Below are 14,430 nucleotides of genomic sequence, written 5' to 3'. Positions count from 1 at the left end.
AACAAGTCAGAACACCAGTCTGTCTAGCTCAGTGTTGTCTACACTGACTGGCCTGACCCTTGGAGTCCCTTCCAATTCTGTGGTTCTTCGGGGTTCCACGCAGGCAGCATTCTCAGCTTGGGGAAATGTACCTGGGACATTCAGCATGCAAAGCGGGTGCTTCACCACTGAGCTAGGGCCCTGCCCAGCAGGGATGACTTCTTAAGAGTCATTTGATAAGCAGGAGCCAGTAGTTGAAGCCTTTTCACAGCATGGAGCATTGCTCCACCTGCTAAGGTCTGCAAATCAGTGGTGAAAGGCACACCAAATGGAGCCAGTTGAAAAATTGGCAACTGCAGGGCGCTCATGCAGCATCCCACTTGGCTTTGAGGGGGAAATGACTTCCAGTACCCTTCACCAAGAATTCACAGATCAGCCTTTGCCAGCCTCCCTGATTTTTACACTACAACTTCCATCTGTCCCAGCTGGCATGTCGACTCCAAAACATCTCGATGGCACCAGGTTGGCAAAGGATGTCTTCGGTCATCATCTGGATATTTATTCTTGTCTCTCTAGCTTAATAGAGGCAGTCAACTGTGTTAATAATGCAGTTAATGCATGCATAGCTGCCTGCATATTTTATTTCGTCTCCTCTGGAGACAAGGTTGCAAGCCAAAGAACATTCATATGCTTTCAATTCCGCCGTTGCAGCAGAAGAGAAGGCAGCCACCATTTCTCCTGCCATTTCCTTCCCCACTCCTGCTGTCCCCACCACCACTCACCTCACACAGGCTTCTGGGTAAGACCCTCGCCTTGAAAGCAGCTGCTAGCTGTCTGTAGACAATACTGGACTAGATAGAAGGGATGTGGCTCAGAGGTTCAGCATGTGCAAAAGGTCCCAGGTATAATCCCCGGCATTGGGATTGGATGAAAATGTCCCCCATCTAAAAACTTGGACTGATGCTGCCATTCATTGTAGGCAGTACTGAGTTACATGGAACAATGCATATGGTAGCTTCCTATGGGCAAGTATACGACGACTGCTTGTGTAAGTTCTGGAAAGGGTCCTGGTCCTTGCCTTCTAATCAAGCATACTAATTAGCTGAACTTGGATTCCTTCAAGTAAAGCCGCTTAGGAAAGGAAAGAAAAAAAGGATTCCCTCACCCTGCCTCCCTTTGTCTGCTTTGTCCAAGGAGAAAGTGTCATTGAATGACATTTATTTTGCTTCTGCCTATGTAAGAAGATCCTTCGTGCTGGAGGAGCAGAAAGTGCTGAGGCAAGTAAATCTGAGGCACTTTCTCCAACAGCGGATCACTTTCAGTTCTCCTTGTATTCACGTCACTGTGGACCTTGATGAATTCCCACTCCCCAAGACTGGAGGAGAAGGAGGATGAAAAAAAAATGTTGAAATGCAGGAAGGGCACTGAAAAAGCTCTTCCCAGATAGCTATCTTATTGCAAACAGTACAAGTGATACAAAGACCTGTAGAAGCCCAAAAGAGAAACCACAGGCCATTCAAGCTAGATATCTGAGCTTGTACGTGGTGCCCAGAATGTGGTGTGAGTTGTAAGTGCTCCTGAAACAATTGGGAACAGTGAGCACAGTGCTATTAAATTAAATATATATGTAAAATGCAAATTGCCAAGAACATGCAAGATGGTCATCACATTCAACTTCAAACTGGTGAAAGGTATTGCTAAAAATACAGTTTCCCTTCCCCAGAATAAAGGGATTGGTAAAAAGGAAGTCAAAAGGGAAAGTCAAGAGGGTCTAATCTTTCCAAAATGCTTTAAAAATACAATATTCCAAGCTCAACTGGAGTACATATGGAAGATCAGAGAATGTACCACTGGGGCCAGGGGGATGCCACTGTGGTTAACAAGAGGGTCGGAGGAGCTACTGCAGGTGACACTCTGAGATTTAGTTCAGTTTCTGAACATCCTCAAAACTCCCAGGTTCACAGACACTTCTTTCAAAATAATGAGAACAAAAAGGAACACAAACTTTGCAAAGGAAAATGTACACAGACAAGAAAGTATGCTAAAAAGGAATTTGAGGTGTACATTGCTAAAAGCATCATGGCCACCATCAGCAACATATTTAAATGCCTTAGTAGCAAGAGACTGTCTAGGGAGGCAGTTGGACCTTGGTGACACGGGAATCAAAGATCTGCAAACAGAGGAAAAGAAGATTGCAGAGAAGCTGAATGAATTATTTGCCTTTATCTTCACAGCAGAAGATATAGGGCCGATTCCCGAGCCTGAATTAACTCTAGGAGAGAGTGAGGAATTGAAGGAAATAGTTGTGACAAAGTTCTAGGCCTTATTGACGAAATAAAAACTGACAAATCACCAGACCTCAATGGCATTCATCCAAGAGTTGTGGGTAGGAATTGTGAAATAGTTAATCTTCTAACAAAAATATGTAACTTGTCCATAACTTGCCCATAACTTGATCCAGCAGAGTTCTAGGATTTCAGGCTGGCTAGCTTAACCTATTTCCTGGAAAAACTGGTGAAAGGTATTGCTAAAGATACAGTAACCAAACACAGAAGAACAAGCCTTGTTGAAAAGAGGGAATGTTTTTCTTCACCATCACCCTGCCCCCACATGGCTGGAGGTAATGTCACCTAGGTGTCTCTCTGTGTGAAAAATAAAAATAGACAAGTAAGTTGGGAAGTCATATAGAGTCAGAAAGCGAACCACAACTAATACTGGGCAGATCTACAACAAATATTTAATGCACATACAATGCACATTATAGCACATGGCTTCCCCCCCAAAATCCTGGGAACTGTAGTTTGATAAAGTTGTTGGAAATTGTGACTCAGAGAAAGAAACTGCAGCCAAAGCACCATTCAAGCAACAGTAATATATTTGAACTTTGCTTCTGGCATGATGTTAATCTCTACATTTCTGGAGAAAGGCCCTTTGTGTTAAATTGACCCTTTCTAGACCACTCACTTTTCTACCATTTTTGCTTTAGGTATTTTTAAACTAAAAGCCTTTAGCAAGCAGCATACCATTGTGCTGATGTTCACCCAAGAGCGAAAGCAAAATCGCTTCTTTTCATAAGTAAGTATGTCCTTAGTGCCTCTGGCAGGAGGTTAGTAAATAGTCTTCTTCCAGATAGATCTCGGTTTTCCCCAATACAAACTGAAAAGCAGAATCAAACCTGAACTGACATGATAAGTGCAGGTTGATTTATAGTGTGCATCCTCTATTGTGCATCTTAAGGAAGTACTAAGCTTTTATGCCTCTGGTGGAACATGTCTGCAGCTGCCCAGCATTTTAGCCACCTCAAGGTTTTTCAACATGCAGTTATTAACCCATTAGGTTCCGATCAAGAGAAATCACTTGCATGCAGAAAGCTTGTCTTTGATTTTTGATGTTGGCTTCACAGGCTGCTCTATCCATTGTGGCAGCAACTCAAAACAACAACAAAGCTCTTAGGTCCATAGTTAAGGATGAAAGATTGCTTAATTTACTTCACAGTTGCTGCATCTTTAGGGTATTATTTGGAATTCAATGTAGCTTTTTCATATGTAAACTTACATGTGATCCTATACATATCTAGTTGGAAGTAAGCCACACTTAATTCAGTGTGACTCATTCCTAGGTAAGTATATTGCTGCCTTAAATTCCATAAATGTATATTTCATATATCCTGCTATAATACAAGTCAACTACTTTCAATTGTAATATAACTTCAGATTTTGCCACAGAACTACTTCAAGGGCTATCCTATTTCATGGTTATTCCAGCAGTGCTTTCAACATTCCTGTTACGTGTTGAAATTCAGAATCAAGACCCCAGTTCATCAATTTGCAGTCACACACCCCTGATAAATATTTCTTTCCCTCGCCTTCTCCTCCCCCCCCCCCCGTGTGTGCATATCACTTCTTCATGCCAATATGTTGCAGAAGGACTTTAGATAAAGCTTATACAGCTCCAAATCTCTCTCTTTCTTGGCATTCTTTTTCAAAATTGGAAATTTTATAATTTTGCAAATCCCCATTATTGTTCTTAGATTATTATTTTTTTAGTCTGAATGTTGAATTCAGTCTGCTTCTCTGCAGCAAATGACTCACCTGGAGCTGGAACTCTTTGCTAGCTAGTCATAAACTGTACAAAATATAAAGATAATCCCCCAGTTCCATTTCCCACCCACTCACCCTTATCAAATCAATTAAGTATACTTACCTACGACTCAATCAGTGACTCATCCTTCAAAGAGATGTGCTGCAGACATTGACAAAGGGATTGATTCGCATGCGGGTAGAAACCGCACAACCTTTTCCTGCCTTCCTGCCTTATGTTATCTTCCCAAGCCTTGATATTCTCCTATTACTCTTGGCGATTCAGTCATTCTCTTTCATTTTAGTTTTGCCCTTCACTGGTTTTAGCATGTACTATATGTGCAGGAAACACATTCTCCTCCTTGAATTGTTGATTCAGGATTGGGGGTTTTTAAGCAATATGAAGCAATGTTTAGTAAGAATGTAATATTGTGTGTGTGTGTATCAGATTTACACTAGATAAATATCGAAATGCTACACACACACACAAAATCTGTGCGTGGTGAGCATGTGTTCATAGAAAGCACCAGAGATGTATCACTTTTAGTTACCTAGCAATGTCAGTATTTTTTTTCTCCAGCTGCAACAGCCAAGAGCTTTCCCCTTAAGCTACGTCTGTTGAATATAGAAATATATCTTGCATCCTAGTGGAACTGGCCGTGTTAATCCTCCTATAAATGTTTACTTCAAAGTAAATCCTGCTTTGTATCCAAATAGGTGATGGCTTGCCTTACAGTGCAGTCCTATATATGTCTTCTCAGAAGCCCCATTGAGTTCCATGGGCTTACTCTCAGGTAATGCAACCATACTCAACTAAATGGGGTTCATTCTGTAGAGCTGCAATCCTAATCAGATTACTGTAATTAGGTAGGAAGCTGCCTTAGACAAAACCTTACTTCTGAGGAAGCATGCATTGGGTTCCTGTAACAGTCCTGCCTGATCAGTTGCAAAATATTGTATGTTCTTGTAGAAACCTGTCAAGGCCCATATGAAAAGCTATTTTCTGCTGTCATGCATCCTGAACAGCTATATGTACAGAAATCTATTTGTAATCAGGGTGTCTGTCATTATATAATTTAGTCACTAGGTGGCACTTGACTTAGTTGTATCTTGTCCAGTTGTCCCTGTTGTTTTTCTGAGACAACAACCTCCTGGTTGGGCTTCCTGACAGGTGTGTTTCCTAAGCCTGAGATGAGGGACTTGTGACTATCCAGATGTTATCCCATCAGTCTCAGACAACAAGGTAGGTGGTCGGGGAATGTCCAACAGCAACTGGAAGACCAGACATGCTGAATGTCTCCTCATATTAGTCTTTGGTTTCACAATCCAGATGCAGTTCTCTACTGATTTGTGTGACAACTTCATTTTGGATAATGAATTCATACTGAAATGGTTTCATTCTGGCTCCATCTTGGGAGATGAACATGTGCCACTCGTTTTACTGTCCTTTAAATTTTGAATTCCATTTCATTACCTTTTGAATTTGTATTCTTATAGAATTGGCTGACAAAAAAAACCAACTGAAGGCTGATACCAACTCAGGTTCTCTAGGAAATCAGTAGCGCTCTGCAGAGGCTAAGGCTAGATGGTCTGAGTTTCCAATCTCATTACACAAAAGCTGCTTCCGGATGGCAATGATCTGCCAATTGCATCAGCTAAAGCTGCCATTTCAGCCTGACTTTCTCAAACCAAAACAGAAAGCAGCAGGGGAGGTAAATCTGACAGGTCGCATTTGGTGTCACTTGAGTGAAAAGATTAATATTAATGGTGGAGAAATATCAAATTAGCCAGTCAGGCATCTTTTTGTAGAGGCTGGTGTGTTGAGGGCCATTCCTTCTCCTGAGAATAATGAGGCTCAGGTGGCTGAAAAACCTGTCATGAGTTCAGACAAAACCCAAACAAAATAACACAGAAATTGTTGGCACTTGCATTTTTGTACATTTTTGTTGCACTCCTGGTATCTCCCCTTTGAAGAGAGAATCCTATCTCTGAGTAGCTGGCCGTTCATCCAGCCAGTTCCATCTGGAGTGATCTTTCCTTTTTAATTGAACAGATTTCTCACCCAGATTGGGTCGCTGCTTGACAGACAGCTTTATGGGGCTGTCTATAAACTGACTTCAATACAGTTTTTTAAATAGATATTCAAATGAAACCTATTTCATTTTTCTAAAACTCCCTTTTAAAAGCTTCTAAGTCACCCCATGGGGAGCTGGGCTCAAGGACAGTCTCTGCAGTGGAAGAAAAGTATTGTGCCTTTCTGTTTAGTATGCATCTTTGGGGATATGTATATTGTTTGTTGTGGCAGTGGCTTATGGAGGGATTGTCTCCCTCCTGCACCCACTTCACCCCACCCCACCCCTCCACTTACTCCATTTTGTTTGCTTTTGCCTTTTCTGCTCATTCTTAATATGTAGGCTGTTTGGTTACATGCATCCTGAAACCTCTGCATTTTAATTGTTTGACTCTCCAATGGATCTATCACCAGTGGGTCTCCTCAGTGATATTCAGAAGAGGTTTCTTTTATTCTCTCTCTCTCTCTCTCTCTCTCTCTCTCTCTCTCACACACACACACACACACACACACACACACACCATGAATGTAGCATTTCACAGGATTTGCTAAACTGGATTAGCCTATAAACCCATTGATCCTACTGCCCAGCCTCCACAACTGTTTCTTTAGGGGAAATGAAATAGTTTTCACAGTCACTACACCAGATGGTTTCTACTCAAGCAGCCCTGTAAAGGTGGTCAGATGCATTGGCCAATGTAAGTGTTGTCAGATATGGAGCTAAAGCATATTTTAATACTGAATCCTACAAGGAGTAAGCCCCACTGGACACAGGGGTTGGGGCCATAGCTCAGTAGCAGAGCACCTGCTTTACGTCCAGAAGTTCCCAGGTTCAAGAATGGAAAAACAAATTGTGGCGTTTTTAATAAAAAGCTGGGGTTGTTTATACAGTCCCTATATATTTGTCTTAAATACCAAATGATAAATAAAGGGGCTGAAAATGTGCCAACTTATTTTTCTGATTCAAAAAGAAAAGAAAACCAAATTCAACCGTAAATTATAAGCCCTGTTAGTACTGCTTAACACCAATACTCCATTTCCACTCACATCTCTCCAACCTGCATGCCTCATTGCTCAGCTATTGATTTTCATTTCCCATACGCAACTTAAATACTCACCATAAAAACTGGGCATAGCACTTTAAACAATTGCTTATCAACAATGTATTGGCATTCCTTCCTTTTTGTTCAATAAGATGCAACTGGAACAAAATAAGGCAGCACGAAATCTAATCAGCAGAGAAGTTAATGCCCAATTCCTTTCTGTTCTTGCTACATTTGCATTAGTTGCTATTCAGATAATAAATAGGTGTGGTTGAATAGAAAATCCCATCATTGATGACAGGAATGTTGGCGCTTTTCAGAGAGTGATGAATATAGTGTTGAATAGTCTGTACATCATATGTTCCTAGATAGTGGAAACTACTAAGTTGCTTATGAAGTTCCCTTTGTGCTCTAACTTATGATGCATTATTGGTTCCTAGGATGGTTCCTATTTATTTTCCTATATTTCTGAATTTTATCTATATCTATATATCTATATCGATATCTGCAGCAATATTTTCTACATTCTCATAACCCCAATTGAAATGGATCTAGAAAATTGGTTTCATTCAAGGGAGCCTGGACTATATATTCTACACATTGGCCAGAGTTTCAACAGAAGTGCCAGTCATATTAGCTGAAATATCCCCCAGGGCCATCTTGAAACCAGTTGAATCCATCAGCCTCTGAGAGTGGACCACCTTAATAGGTCCCCTGCTTCTGCAGAGGGGGGGGGGGGGACTGCTGAAAGCCTAAAATTCAACAGGAGGTGATTTGACCATGACATGGGACTGATGTTAATATCCTCCACTTTCAGATCACATTTATTCCTGCCTGGTCAAGAAAACCAGGGTGCCACATCACCCATCAGGCCAATGGCATCTTAGGACAGCTGTATGCTTGTCATGGTGGCCATGAAGTCCTGAGGTGTCCCAGAGGTAATATTACCTCCTGGACAAAATTATATTTATTTTACTTTAACACTCATCATCCAGAGGAACCATCTATTCTCTGATAATTTATACGATGTTAGACACAGGCTATAGTGGATTGCCATAAGTACAGCTGGCTGGGCCTGGGATCCAGCAAACAAATTGTCAGCAATGTGCTGGATAGAATAGCATTCTGTGTTGCATCTGTGCTGTGGGCCAGGTCCAACCCTGCCCTACCTAGTTTCCTCTCCTCACTTTGGGAAAATGTGAATGTGAGCAGAGTGTGATGTTGACACTTTTTGCATGGGTCTAAATATTTCTTTTTTAAACCTCTAGAGTGCTTTGGATTCCTAGGCCACAATCCTAAACTATTAGATTGTTGGTTACAGTGGGCTTAGGCATGCCTTGTTCTGTACAGAATGGGAATCCAAGTGTTTTCCATTATGCAAAGGGTCATGTTGCACAATTCCATTATTAACATAATGGAAGTAGGGTGGCTTTCTAAGCATCTGGGGTGCTATCTGTACAATTAGCACCTATTAAATCAATCCACGGTGAGCATCTGTTTGTACAAATTATCATGTGGAGGCAGGAAACAAAATGTACAGCAGTCTTTGGAAAGGGTGTGTAAATATGGTGTGTCCCACAGCTATAAGAGTGTCTCTTTGGTCCTTTACACTACCTGGAAAGTTCATTGGGGCTCCCCACTCTGTAATGGGTAAAGGTATGTGTCTCATGGAAGTCAAGCATAGTATTGTATCCTATTGAAATCAGTGTTTGCTTTTCAGTGTCTTCATCACCATTTCTAAAATCCATGCTGTCTATCTGTTGCCTATTGCTTACTAACTTCCTGGAACGGGAATTTGGGTTTTCTAGCTTAGTAAGCCCACTCTGGGTGTATTTGAATCCTTCTACATATCTTCCAAAACTTCTGTGTGCATATTATTGTTACCATTATTACATAGGAAGCTGCCTTATATTGAGTCAGACCGTTGGTCCATCTAGGTCAGCACTGACTGGCAACATCCCTCCCGGGTTTCAGCTAGGCAGGAGTCTCTTTCCTGGTCCTGTCTGGGACTCTGCCCAGATCACTCCTCTTCCCCAGCTCTGCTCTGCACTCTGGTCAGGTACTTTTACCTGGCTGGGATGTGTCTTTCAACTGTGATGCCTCTCGCTTGTCTGGACAGAGGGTGTGTGTGTAGAAACCTCTGCCTGTTGCATAACTGGAATGTGGCCTACTGTGCAATGGTTAAAAGGCACAGCTGTTGGTCAAATGTACTCATTGAAAAGGTTCCCTATGCCTGCCTTAGGAGAAGAAAACTCCATCTGTTATGCCTGTTTAATGGCCAAGTGATGAGACCTTCTACATATCGGCTGGGTGGAATTCCACATGGAGTGGAACTGCAATTTACTGCCCTCTTTCCGCACTACTAGTGTACCAAGGAGGTTGTGCACCACCTCTGGTGTTGGTGGTGGCATGCCTCTGAATGCCAGTTGCTGTGGATTGCTGATAGACTCATATCCTGCTTATGGGCTTCCCATAGGTGTCTGATGGGTCAATGAGAACAGGATGTCTGGACTAGGTGGGCCTTTGGTCAGATTTGACAGGGCTCTTCTTATATTCTTAGTCCTGCCATCTCCTAGTAGGGCTAGGAAAGGCACTGGCCTGAAAACCTGGAGAGCTAAATTAATAGCCTCATTTAGCAGATTCCTGTGAAAATTGCTTAAATAAACAGAAAGCACAGATCTGCAAGAATGTTGTGAATCACAGAAGAAAGTTATGTGGCTTGGGCCACTTCCAAGGATACAGAATAGAGTTATGACCACTGTCTTTCCCAATCGGGTGTCTGGAGGCTCACAGCCAACCACTGGTCAGGCACTCCATTTAAATGTGTTCCTTCCTGGGACATACTATGTACAAATACCCAGCAGACACACGGGTCACAGCCTTCCCCCTTTCTGGGGGGATGCAGGGGGATGCATACCCCTAAACATTTTGTGAATGTAAGTTTGGCCTCATTGAGGGGTGGTATTTCAATATGAGTAGGATAATGAGAGTACCCCTAAACATTTCCCCCCACCCCCAGAAAAAAGCACTGCAAATACCTTTTAAAATACTGTACTATGTGAAGTCACACTTGAGTTTGAAGATTGTGGCTTGACCAGGTCTCCTAAAGGTCAGCGACTTATCTGGCTCTGCAGAACTGAGGTAGGATAGATATCCTAACATTTTATTAAAAATGCAGTGTCTCTTCCAGCAAACATGGAAAGTCTCAGATAAGACAGGTTATTTACACTCAGTACTTAACAGCACTCAGTAAGTATATGATGACTTTCATAAGTAGATCTCCTAGAGATTAGAAGAAGAGGAGGAGTTTGGATTTGATATCCCGCTTTATCATTACCCTAGGGAGTCTCAAAGCGGCTAACATTCTCCTTTCCCTTCCTCCCCCACAACAAACACTCTGTGAGGTGAGTGGGGCTGAGAGACTTCAGAGAAGTGTGACTGGCCCAAGGTCACCCAGCAGCTGCAGGTGGAGGAGCGGAGACGCGAACCCGGTTCCCCAGATTACGAATCTACCGCTCTTAACCACTACACCACACTGGCTCTCTAGTGTACGTGCTACTCCTCCTGAGTAGATGCCCATTAACAGTGCAAATTTTCACCCACCTGACAGCAGGTTGTGATATCAGTGATCTCTTTTTGTGTGTGCCTTTTTAGGTTTTGTGAAGTGCAAGCAAAGTGTGGAGACACAGATGTTTTCAGTGCTGACTTGCTCCTGCAAACTGCAGCATGTGGTTTTGCTCTTTTGATATGTGTTCTCACAATTTGTACCAGAAAAACACCACAGTTTCCTGCCAACAACCGAACATGCTTCAGAGGAAGTTAGTATGGTGTTAGTAAGGTGCAGCTTTAATTTCAAGGTGTTTGATTCACATTTCTCTTCTCTCTTTTCTCTGCTTGTTACAACTCTAGCTCTCATGAACGTTGAAGAGCACCTTGGCTACAGAGTTACAAAGGCTACGGATCAAAAGTTATATTGGTGACAAAGTGCAAAGCAGCCCCCTCCTGCCCTGCACAGGGTTCAGAATGTACAGTTGTATTTTTAGGCGGCCAGCTATCATATTTTACAGAAGGCACTCCTCTGTTCTGGAGGGCTGTCAGAGGACAGTCCTCTGTTTCAAGGGGTCCTCTGCTCAAAGGGCTGTCTGGTCCAAGTCTGGTTTAATGATAAAATACCAGAAGATAAAGGTTGGGTTTTGGCGTTGCAGCAGACACACTGGTCACAGCCTTTCCCATCAAAGTGAGAGAGATTGCATTTCTATTTTAATTACAATAATCATCCCTAAATTGGCATCTGTACCCACAAATCATCACATGCCAGTTTCCTGCAAGCCAGCATCCTCTTTCATCCCCTTTCATTTTATTTTTTGGGGCCACCCTGCTTGCATTCGGTTTGTACATTTTAAAACGTTGGATAAGCAAACTGAGCCTTTTGTGCCCCACTGCTAAGGCCTGGTGGTCTGCATATGTATCTGAGTAAAGTGATGCAGTCCTGAGGTAGTAAACTGAACTCTGTTACTTCAGTCTGCAGGTGGGCATTACATTTTCAATGCCTCCCTAGTCTAAAAACTCCCTGAAAACTGGAATGATATATTTTAAAAAATACCTTCAACTGGAACAACAGGGAGGGCTAGAAACCTGCTTCTCTAGTTTTATTCTTGCAGGGACCAATTTACATTTGGGGACATTAAAAGTCTTTGTGGTGCCTTAAAGGAGTTCATTCCACCACCTCAGGATTCGACTACCTCATGCTGCTGCACACACATTAACTAGGCATTTCCCCCCTCAAAGTAGTGGCGATAATTATTTATGTCTCCTAATGAGGCCTTTATGCACTACTGGAGTACAACCTTCTCCTAACCTTAGTCATAAAACAGCTCATTTAGTATGAAGGAAATTATATTTGTAGCTTTTGCTTAATGGTAATGGTTTCCTGACTTTGTAACAGGAAATAGGGTGGAGGGAGAAAGCAAAGCAGATCCACCGCCTGACCAGTTCAGATAACCTGTTCCCCACACATTGAATTATGGTGCTCTTCAGGGAGACGCTCTCAATAGAAACCCATTTAGAGGCAGGTCTCTCAACCCTTGCAGTTCGATTTCATAAACGCACTTAGGTTGTGACCATATTTCAAAAAAGCCCCAAAAGGCTGAGCAACAATAAAAGAATGTTGCTGTTATTGTTTTCCTGAAGGAGGAGGAAATGCTATGAGAAAAGTTGACTTGCTGGACTGCTGTTTCACTGGCAACGTGGAAAGGCAGGGGAGGGGGGCAGGCAAGAGTGAGAAGTGAGGGCTGTTTTCATTGGCTTTTGAAAAAACACAAGGCCCTGAAAGGTTTTACTCAGCTCCACTCTGAAACTTTGGATGCCTGCATGTCTTTGTACATTGCTGCTCCTTCCTTCATGAGCAAGTGCTGGATTTGATGTTCTGTAGGTATCATAAATCCAGGTGAAGAAGCCAAGGTTTGTAATTTACTACTAGGAACCTCCACGTGTCCCAGCAATACCCATTTCGAGCCTCATCTTGATCAGCTTCTCGGTTTTCTGTTTCATGTTGCAAGACTGCCTCTATGTGCATAAGAAGAAGTGCTTGGAGTGGCGTTGGTGCGTTGTAATGCATCAGTGAAGCAAATCTGGTCCCAAATTTTTGTGACATCAGGTTGGCTCTTTTTGCACGGCTCTGCGAAAAGTTACGATCTGAGTCTGAAACCTCTAACATCTGTTGTAAGGGAGACATTAGAATCTGAATTTTCTGTTCCCAATACATATTGTTTTATGGTCTGTGAACCATTGCCTTCCTGATGTGCAATGAAGTAAACATCAGTCAAGAAGTAATGGGAATGCAGACTTCAGTCTCACCCAATATATTTTGTTGCTTTACTTTAGCTAATGTTATGTCATTTGTGTATTCTAAATTGTTGATTTATAGTTTTGATCACTTTTAGTTATTGTTGTTGTTTAGTCGTTTAGTCGTGTCCGACTCTTCATGACCCCATGGACCAGAGCACACCAGGCACTCCTGTCTTCCACTGCCTCCCGCAGTTTGGTCAGACTCATGTTTGTAGCTTCGAGAACACTGTCCAACCATCTCGTCCTCTGTCGTCCCCTTCTTCTTGTGCCCTCAATCTTTCCCAACATCAGGGTCTTTTCCAGGGAGTCTTCTCTTCTCATGAGGTGGCCAAAGTATTGGAGCCTCAGCTTCACGATCTGTCCTTCCAGTGAGCACTCAGGGCTGATTTCCTTCAGAATGGATAGGTTTGATCTTCTTGCAATCCATGGGACTCTCAAGAGTCTCCTCCAGCACCATAATTCAAAAGCATCAATTCTTCGGCGATCAGCCTTCTTTATGGTCCAGCTCTCACTTCCATACATCACTACTGGGAAAACCATGGCTTTAACTATACGGATCTTTGTTGGCAAGGTGATGTCTCTGCTTTTTAAGACGCTGTCTAGGTTTGCCATCGCCTTTCTCCCAAGGAGCAGGCGTCTTTTAATTTCGTGACTGCTGTCACCATCTGCAGTGATCATGGAGCCCAAGAAAGTAAAATTTCTCACTGCCTCCATTTCTTCCCCTTCTATTTGCCAGGAGGTGATGGGCCCAGTGGCCATGATCTTCGTTTTTTTGATGTTGAGCTTCAGACCATATTTTGCGCTCTCCTCTTTCACCGTCATTAAAAGGTTCTTTAATTCCTCCTCACTTTCTGCCATCAAGGTTGTGTCATCTGCATATCTGAGGTTGTTGATATTTCTTCCGGGAATCTTAATTCCGGCTTGTGATTCATCCAGCCCAGCCTTTCGCATGATGAATTCTGCATATAAGCTAAATAAGCAGGGAGACAATATACAGCCTTGCCGTACTCCTTTCCCAATTTTGAACCAATCAGTTGTTCCATATCCAGTTCTAACTGTAGCTTCTTGTCCCACATAGAGATTTCTCAGGACACAAATGTTATTATTTATTTATTGTTATTATTTATTAAATTTCTGGACTCCCCTTCATCCATGGATCACAGGATGGTTTACATTAAAACCCCAAAATGCATAACATAGTAACAATCAAAATAATACTACCCCCCACAGTTTAAAAGACCATTGATTGTTTAATTAGCCAAAGGCCTGGGAGAAGAGGAATATTGTTGCCTGGTGTCTAGAGATATGTTCTGATAGTTAATTTTATGTAATTTGTCCGTTCTAACTTGTGTACTGTACTCTACTCTGGCATCTAGTATGATGAAGGGCAGGCTATAAATGTGCTCCATAA

At 42.4% G+C, this 14,430-nt stretch overlaps 1 protein-coding gene across 1 annotated transcript in view; it reads left to right on the top strand.

Annotated features, from left to right (window-relative positions):
- MCM9 (minichromosome maintenance 9 homologous recombination repair factor) overlaps positions 1-11,024 on the top strand; it is a 49,099-nt gene extending 38,075 nt beyond the window's left edge. Inside the window, exon 14 of the transcript XR_014562246.1 lies at positions 10,827-11,024. The gene's annotated coding sequence lies outside the window, so the exon portion shown is untranslated. The remainder of the gene's footprint in view (positions 1-10,826) is intronic.
- The last annotated feature ends 3,406 nt before the right edge of the window (positions 11,025-14,430 follow it).

The sequence above is a fragment of the Podarcis gaigeae genome (genome assembly GCF_964106915.1).
Source record: "Podarcis gaigeae genome assembly, chromosome: 3".
NCBI classification, from domain to species: Eukaryota; Metazoa; Chordata; class Lepidosauria; order Squamata; family Lacertidae; genus Podarcis; species Podarcis gaigeae.
Note: the sequence above shows the minus strand (reverse complement) of the source record. Positions and strands in the feature narration are given on the sequence as shown.